The sequence below is a fragment of the Echinops telfairi genome, unplaced genomic scaffold, assembly GCF_000313985.2.
Source record: "Echinops telfairi isolate 266 unplaced genomic scaffold, ASM31398v2 ScPeMD7_3533;HRSCAF=4204_0, whole genome shotgun sequence".
Taxonomy (NCBI): Eukaryota; Metazoa; Chordata; class Mammalia; order Afrosoricida; family Tenrecidae; genus Echinops; species Echinops telfairi.
Window position 1 is genome coordinate 92,251,660 of NW_022107431.1, and position 9,583 is coordinate 92,261,242.

The window sequence follows — 9,583 nt, forward strand, 5'->3', positions numbered from 1 at the left end:
GGGACTTTTCCAAGACCCACTCGGCCCCCAGAGACCATCCTCTCAGAAGGGACACCTTCTAGGGCAATCCCCGCACATGCCCCTTCTCAGGAGGCTGTCACCTTGTTGTCCTCCCTGCCTACATGCAGTCAGTCACCAGATACTTTTGATAACATCCTCCTTGGCATTTCCTACACAAATTTGACATTACCCCAGTGCCACTACCTTAAACGATCCCATCTTTGCCATCGAATTACACTGGCAGCCAGCTTCCCAGCTACTTCGCCCTCTTCCCTGCATCTATTGTGTTTTCCAAATGGGTGAGTGAGCATTCATTCCAAAAGGCATCGTATGCCTCTGTTCAGATCCCTCCACGATCCCAATTTCCTTCAGGATAAATCCCTATTTATTCCAAACATTCCTTTAGGATGCCACTGTCAGTCTTTCTGGTCATTTTTGTTGCACTCTCTCCACCCTGGTATTTCAGCCCTCTTTTCTCAACCTCCTCTCTTCCCCCAGAGGACACACTTTATTATCTGTACATATTGGTCAGCGGGTGCAGTGTTTTCTTGCTTTTCCTTACAGGGGGCCTTGATGAGAGTTACCCCTTCTGAAGTGCTCGCTAGAGTCCTGTCTCCCTGAGGTTAGCTCTGAGACCTGAACTTAGAGCTCAGGTGAAAGGGCATCTATTACTGGCAGCCTTGCCTAAACCCTGGGGCAATTTAGGCACTTAGGTGCCCCTCTAAAGCTTATTTGCCTGTCTTTCTGATTAAAGTGTAAGTTGTGAGGGTGGGAGTGATTGATCTCTACATCCCATATCTCCCCCTTTATTTTCCTTCCTATTACCGCCACCCCCACCCCGCCAATGTTATGTTTCCAGTCTATTGTAGTAACTCCTAGTGCAGGTCAGAAGCCAGATCCCCTGAGCCTAAATCCCAGACCCACCTTTTACTAGCAGTGTGACCCTGAGCAAGTGATTTAACTGCCCCATGCCTCCATTTCCACATTGTGAAAATGTGAATCATAATAGGGACCTACTGTTGGAGTTTCCTTGGCTGCTGTGACAAAATGCCACAAAATAGGTGGCCGTGAATAACAGTTTATTTTCTCAGAGTTTGGGTATTTTAAAAAAAAATTATTTTATTGAGGGCTCGTACAATTCTTATCACAGTCCATACATCCATCCATTGAGTCAAGCACATATGTACACCTGTTGCTCTCATCAATCTCAAAACATTTGCCCTCTAATTTAGCCCTCAATATCATTTGCACTCTTCCACTCCTCTGTCCTGCTTTCTGGTCACTGCTGGTGATCCTTGCTGTGCCTTGGCTAATAAACGATCCTCTCGGCTCATCTTATGTGGCTCTTTCAGTGGTCTATCCTTATCTTGTATAAGAAGTCACTCAGGCAGATCAGCGTTAAGGCCTACCCTACTCTGAGCCCTGTTGGTGCTGTGGGTTCGGCATTGAGCTCCTAACTGTGCAAGAGTGTTGGTTCGAACCTACCAGCCACTTCATGGGAGAAAGATGAGGCTATCAGTTTCTGTGAAGACTTGTATTCTTGGAAACCCTAAGAAACATGACTTTGCTATGAGTTGGAATAGACTCAGTGACAGTGGGCTTGACTTTTTCTTTCTGCTTTACTCTATTCTCAGATAACCTCTTTTAAATTAACTGGAGGCATCTGCAAAGGGAAACAAAAACCCCAAACAACCTTATTTCCTCAAACGAACTCACATTTGCAGGCTCAGGGATTAGGACTTCAACATCTTTTAGGACAGTGGTTTTCAACCTTCCGCATGCCACGACCCATTAATACAGTTCCTCATGTTGTGGTGACCCCCCCCAACCATAAAATTATTTTCGTTGCTACTTTATAACTGCAATTTTGCTACTGTTATGAATTGGGCGACCCCTGTGAAAGGGTCACGACCTGCAAGTGGAGGACCGCTGCTTTAGGAGCACACAATTCAGTCCATACACCTGCTGTGTAGAATTGTTTTGGCGATTGAAAGAGTTGAAGTGTTTGGAGCAGTACTTGGCACATGGTTATCGTTTAGTATGCGTTAGCTGCTTCTGTGGTCATTATCCTCTTAATTCTCCATTAGGAATGCACTTAGTGACCAGTGTGCTCTTATACATTCTTTACCTTTTGAATTGAATAGACTTTGAGGTGGTTTTCTTGGCCTTTCACCAGTTGGTTTATGATTGTGTATTTCCTTACCATCCTTTTAACAGGATTTTTATACAAATACCGCAAGTTTAAAATCAGTGGAGTTAGGGGAACTACATTTTGCTCTCATTGATTTACTTGCTTGCTTGCTTGCTTCCATCCATGTAGATGGGATTGCAGAAGATAATCCTGGTGTAAGGGTGTGTGGGGAGTGGTTTAATGAATGGGGCATCCTTAGCATGACTCTCCTAGGTTAAACAACAAGGTCAAAGGAACACCGGTAGTCCCATTGCCTGTGCGTGAAGTTGCTGCAGAGTACCTCCTCTGTAAGCCTGAACATTTCAGGGATTTGTTAAGGTGACCAGATTTTAACATTGTAAAGTGGGACACCACTGATAAAACTCATATCCTGGTGAAATAGCCACGTGGCAGCCGAAAACTCTATGCCCTAGCTTGTCGTGCATTCTTTCAGAAAATCGGGACTTTTTTAAAATGCCGCGGGACGCAGGACAAATTGTTAAAAATCGGGACTGTCCTGCCAAAATCTGGTCACCTTAGTTTACATTGTAGTCTAACCAAAAATGGTTTCCTTTCCCTAGTCTATTTCCAGCTTTGCGCTAATTCCTAGATGCAGCTACTGGAACATTCGTGCCTAGACAACAAAGAGGTGACCTAGAAGTCACAGTAGAAACAATTTAAATTAGCTTTAGCAATATTTCCTAGTACTGCTTAGAGCAGTGGATGTGTTTGTTCATTATTAACTTCCAACTGCCGGTTTATTGGAAAAAGATGGTGAGATGAGCAGTTTCTCCCGGTAGCCCCCCCTTTTTTCAATTCGGGAATTAGATCTTCTGTTTTGGGCCATCCGTGTTCTGATGATTGGAATTCAGATCATGATGCAGGCCGACTGAGCAGCCGTTGTTGGAGGACGGTAATCCCTCCCACCACTGGCTTTGGGCCGAACCTCTCATGTCGAGGAAGCAGCGGGAGCACGGGACTTGACTTGGAATACTCACTTTACCCCTTAGCAAACAGAGAGCCTACTCGTGTCACCTCCAGCACCTTCGTCTCTTCTTACGTGAACAGACGTCCTACGTTTGAAACTTGTCACGGGAGCTAACAGACGCAGCATATACGAGGGGACTGCAGAACGTTTGTGGGGACATTTTTATTATCTTTTAATTCCATCCTTCCAGGAACATTTTGAAGCTGCCTCATAATAATAATAATATATAATACAAAAGGAAATATGTATATCGGTTTTACAGAGACCTTTAGCCCCTTTTCCAAACTGCTCTTATTGGTTAAACTAGCAGGTTATCTAGGTTAGTGCTTCAGACATTTGTGAGTCAAGACTGCTGTGGAAATGAGCCACTTTTTCTTTCGGAGAAGATAAACAGCCTGAGAGAGGTTGCCTCCCTTAGAGAGACTTACCTGGAAGCCTCTTCATATCGTACCTGTGCATTTGGTACTGTCTGCCTCTTGGGCAGCCCAGAGAAATTTTAGTGAATTCAGGCTTTGCTCACATTCTCCGTGTAGGCAGCATGCGCCATGACTGTTCGGCAGAGCAGTGTGCTGCTCCAGTAGTTGTACACGCACTGCATCTGGATGGTTTCTATTAAACCCAGCAGTCTTCTCATTTCCTCCCGTTACCTTTTGTTTTCTTTTTTGAAATATGCCTGATAAAGATAGCTCTGCCCATTAAACCAAAACAAAAACTTTTCAAAAGAGGCTTGTATGTACTGTATTCAAAATTAAATGCTTGGAAACGTCTTTGCTAAGGAGGCCTCTTGGAGTGTGTTGACTTATCTCCATAGGAGCAGTGGAGCGGTGTTACAGGTCTGCTTTCTGGTGAACGTATTACTGTGAACAAGCCAGTCTCAGGCCCTGCACCTCAGCTTCCTCACCATGAGAAGGCTGGATCAGATACAAAGGAGCTTTAGAAAGTTTGTGGAAACAAAGACAGCAATATTTCCCCAAATGTTTAAAATCCCCTTGTATACTTATAAGACTCCTACCAGCATGAAAATCCTGTGATTGATGAACCTCATCAAGTTGTACATTGGTTCTGTGATTCATGATTATTTGGAAAAGTGCAAGACTGATGCTTATTTCTTATTAAAAAGAAAGTGGTTCTTGTTAAGTAAATTAAAGAAATAATGTGGAAGTGACTATCCTACTCATTATAGCTGTTAATAAATTATTATCACCAGGGTACACAACTATGTTCATTACAGCAGTCTCCCCACTCCTTTTCTTCTTGCTTTATAAGCACATATTCTTAGCCATGGCGGTGGAGTTGTTATGTGTTAGTCTGTTAATTGCAGGCAAACTGTCAAAGCCTCCCACTATTCAGTGGGGAAAAGATGAGGCTTTATGCTCTCATTAAAAGAGTTACAGTGTCTTTTCAACCTGCAGGGGCTGCTCTACCTTGTCCTGTAGGGTTGTTATGAATCAGAATAGAGTTGATGGCAGTGAGTTTTTTGCTCCTAGCCTTTATTTTGATTATCCGAAAGTCAACACACTATTGCCTCATTTATTTACAACAAAATTCTCTAATTTTCATATTTCACTAGCTGAGAATACTTTTCTATAAAGTTTGTCTGAACGTATATATTTTATTTTGTTTTATTAAGGTCTGTATATATATCTATATACACACACGTATTTCACTAGTACCTTCAAGGTATTAGTGTCCTTCTTGAACTATAATAATGTATCACTTTTTGAGGACTGGTTATCTCTAAGGTTTTTGTTTTTGTAGAACAATATAACAAGTGGGATATTATCAGATTGTTTCATGAGAACCACTCATAAATTGATCGGACTAACAGGCTCGCATAGCAAGCAACAATAATGATAACATATTCTTTATAAATAGATTCAGAAACAGTGATATGGTTATTGCATATGGAATATTTTGACTTTTAGGTATAAATCTGTGATAAACATGAATTAAATTAGTTGACCAAATAGACTCTCAAGCATAAGCCTTCTGATTTTCAGACTATTTGAGGGTAGAATGGCATGACAGACTTGCCCTGTTGTATTTACACCCAGCAGAGCTGGATGTCAGTCTTAGCAGCTCATGAGGACAGTGAAACTGTAGAAAGAACCAAGCAGAATGATCTCTCTGTGAGCATAAGGGATGTCAGAATATAGCCAACTGATTCCTTAGTCCACTCGACATGCGAGCTTTAGCTGTAATCTGATAATAACCACTCCTAAGAATATAGTCGGTTATCTTTAAAACCAAACAAAGATGTGAAAAAGTACAGACATAAACTGGATTGCTTATAATATGGCATAAACTTCTGGAATAAAATAATACTTTTATCTATTTACTTATTTTTTGTGCATGATAGTGTTACCATTCAAGTTTAGTTTTGCAGGATTGTGGCTTATCAATTGGATAATGTAAACCGAATTCATCAAAATTTCAGCAGCTTAGCAGAATTAACTTAAAAATAAATTAAAGGATCCATTAATATGGTGCCTACAATAGACATACTTTAGGCCCCAAACCAAAAATAGAGTACAATTCATAGAAAGGAAAAAAAAAGTGTAAGCAAATGGCAATCATAAAAGCATAGGAGTGCCAATATTAGTTTCTGATAAATTAGATGTTAAGGGGAAAACATTCATAAGAGACAAGGAAAGACATTATATAATGAAGAAAAAGTCAGTCAAACAAGAGGACATAACCATAATAAATTTCTGTGAAAGAGTCTCAAAACACGAAAAATCAAACTCAAGCAGAATTTAAGCGAGAAATGGACAGTTTTACAATTAGAGTAGGAGACTGTCCTATACCACTTTTAATGAAAAGCAGAACTAGAAAGAAACTCCCCAGACACAGAAGAACTACACATCACATCAAACAATTTGGCCTCATGGCCATAGGGGACACTACCCAACATTTGCACAGTACAGATCTTTTCCTAGTGCACAAGAGCATGCTCCAGGATAGACTGTATGTTAGGCCACAATACAATTTAAAACGTTTAAATACTATAAAGCTTCTTCTCAGATCACAATGTTATGAAATTAGAAGTCAACAGTAGAAAGATGAAGAGGGAAAAAATCAAATATGTGAAAATTGAAGAAATACCTGCTTACAAACTATTGGGTAATGGAAGAAATTTTTTAAATGAATAAATTATTTGAGCCAAATGAGAATGAAAACACAATGTACTCAAACCTTTGAGACACAGGTAAAGCAATGCTCATAGGAAAAAATTTAGCATTAAACACACATTTAAAAAGATTAAAGAACCAGAATTAACACCTTAACTCAATATCTCCAATTAGAAAAAAGGCAATAAAGTAAACCTACAGTCACCAGAAGAAAAGAAATAAAGATTATAGCAGAAATAAGTGAAATAGAAAGCAGAAAAACATTAGAAATTATCAATAAGACTAGAATTTGGTTCGAAAGGATTGATATAATCAACAAACCACTTCAAATCTAACAAAGGAAAATAAGATGCAAATGAGAAATGGAATGGATGATTTCACAACAAAACCAAGAAAAATGTAAAGGATAATAGAATATCCTGAAGAACAGTATTCCGACACATTGGACAACCTACAAGAAATAGACCAATTTCTAGAAAAACTACCTGCTGAGATGTAGTCAATTAAAAGGGCCCTTCCAGCCATAATTCCTTATGTGATATATTATCATTCTAGACCCTATGCCTGTGGTTATAATCCCATTATGGGGAGAGCTCTGCTATATTAATGGACAAGATTGGGGTGGGATTAAGTCCTGACCTTGATAGACGGTGTGAATCAAGTCACAGCCTTCGTTTCCTTTGGGATATGGACTCCTCCATCAAAGCCATTCCTTGGGAGCCTTCTCGGACACCGAGAGAAAATCCCAGGGCCATAATAAGAGCAGGTTCGAGATCTCTGTGAAGTGGCAGAGGCTGAGACCAGAGGCACCAGAGATTGGCATGGAATCTGAGAGCAAAGGACCCGGGCCAAGATCCGAGGCTGAGGCAAGGAAACCGTAAGACAGAGGAGCAGTGCAGAGCCTGGGACCGTGAGGCCGAGTGACGAGCAGGCGTCCTGGTTCGTGGAGGCAGAGGCCAAGGGACTACATGGCTGAGAGGCTGAAGACGACAGAGAGAGACTAGGCTGCTGCTGAGGGTAGATGTTGTGGACCAGTCCTTACTGTTTACTGATCCTGATTTGTGGTAGTTTATTAACTTCCCTCAGAAACCAAACTTAACTGTCATTGAGTCAATGGCCACTCATAGCAATCCTATAAGCAAGAGTTGAAATGCCCGTGTGGCATTTACACGAGTAGAAAGTCCAGTCTCTCCTCCTCGGAACTGCTGGTGGTTTCAAACTGCCCACCATGTGATCGCAGCCCAAGGCCTAACCACTACACAACCAGGGATATTTTTGCTTAATGAAAGTTTCTGTGATTTTGCAGCAATGCTTTTTGACTTGTGCTTGTATAACTGGCATCAGCCATCTGTGATCACACACAATTGATTCTTAATAAACAGTTGAACTTGTGCGATCAGAAATGCATATGGATTCAGGTGCTTTAAGCATTTCCAGTGCTCAAAATGCTCAGACCTAAAACACCTCATAACCATGCACACTTTGTTTCTCCTCTTAGACTATTAGTCTTCTAATTTAAGAGTAGAAAAGTGGTAAACCATATTTGCTTTTGGCTCTTAAAAAATTGGAAACAAGTGAAAAGCAACTATTTACCTATCAAGATGTTGTAAGTATTAAAAATACTACGTGAAAGTTTAATTTTGTTTTCCATGAGTATGGACAGGATTTGGTGACTCCCAAACAGAGTATACATAGAGATAAATAGTAACTTAAAAAAAATCATTTTATTGGGGGCTCATACAACTCTACCGCAATCCATCCAGCTATCCATCCATCGTGTCAAGCACATTTGTATATTTGTTGCCATCATCCTCAAAACATTTGCTTTCTTCTTGAGCCCTTGGTATCAGCTCCTTATTTTTTTCACCCCCACCCACCCTTGATAATTTATAAATTATTATTATTTTGTCATGTTTTACACTGTCCGACGTCTCCCTTCACCCACTTTTCTGTTGTCTGTCCCCCAGAAATCGCCACTCACCACTGGTCCTGAGGGGTTCATCTGTCTGGATTCCCTGTGTTTCCAGTTCCTAAACAGTAACTTTTTAAAAAATTGCGAAGGAGTCAGGGGCTTACATTTCAGACCATCACTTCTTAAAAAAGTCATCAACCTTCGACCCCCTGATTTCTCCTTCTTAAGGTACTCCATGCTCTTTTCACCAAGTGAACACCAATCAACTTATTAGGCCATTGCTGCACCCTCTGTGCTCTCCCTCCCTTCCAAAAAATGTACCATCATTGAGTTGATTCGGACTCACAGCAACAGTTTAGGACAGGCTAGAACTGGCCCCCTGGGTTTCCAAGACTAACTCTACAGGAGTAGAAAGTTTCATCTTTCTCCTGGGGAGTGACTGGTAGCTTAAACTAGCTTTGTGGTTAGAGCCTATCACGTTACCAACTATGCCACCAAGGAAACTCTGAAGTCCCTTCCCTTTGGTATTTCGTTTTTGACTTGGTTTTTATTCTTACAATTGTGTTCCCCCCACCCTTTTTAAAAAAAATCATTTATTGGGGGCTTGTACAACTCTTATCACAATCCATACATCCATCCATTGTGTCAAGCACATTTGTACATATGTTGCCATCATCATTCTCACAACATTTGCTTTCTACTTGAGCCCTTGGCATCAGCTCCTCATTTTCCCCCTCCCTTCCCACTACCCCCTTCCTCATGAACCCTTGATAATTTATAAATTTAATATTATTTTGTCATATCTTACACTGTCCAACGTCTCCCTTCACCCACTTTTCTGTTGTCTGTCCCCCAGGGAGGAGGTTATATGTAGATCCTTGTGATCCATTCCCCCTTTCTACCTGATCTTCCCTCCCGGTATCACCACTCTCACCACTGGTCCTGAAGGGGTCATCTGTCCTGGATTCGCTGTGTTTCCAGTTCCTATCTGTACCAGTGTACATCCTCTATTCCAGCTGGATTTGTAAGGTAGAATTGGGATCATGATCTTGGGGGGTGGAGGGAAGCATTTAGGTACTAGCGGAAAGTTGTATGTTTCATCACTGCTACCCTGCACCCTGACTGGCTCATCTCCCCGCGACCCTTCTGTAAGGGGATATCCAGTTGCCTACAGATGGGCTTTGGGTCCCCAATCTGCACTTCCCCTCATTCACATGATATGATTTTTTGGTCTTTGATGCCTGATACCTGATCCCTTTGACACTTCGTGAGCACACAGGCTGGTGTGCTACTTCCATGTGGGCTTTGTTGCTTCAGAGCTAGATGGCTGCTTGTTTACCTTCAAGCCTTTAAGACCCCAGATACTATATCTTTTGGTAGCC

The 9,583-nt window shown here is 41.3% G+C and overlaps 1 protein-coding gene across 1 annotated transcript in view; it reads left to right on the plus strand.

Annotated features, from left to right (window-relative positions):
* The window catches only part of UBE3D (ubiquitin protein ligase E3D), a 185,498-nt gene that overhangs the window by 13,791 nt on the left and 162,124 nt on the right, over nucleotides 1-9,583 (plus strand). The window lies entirely within an intron of this gene.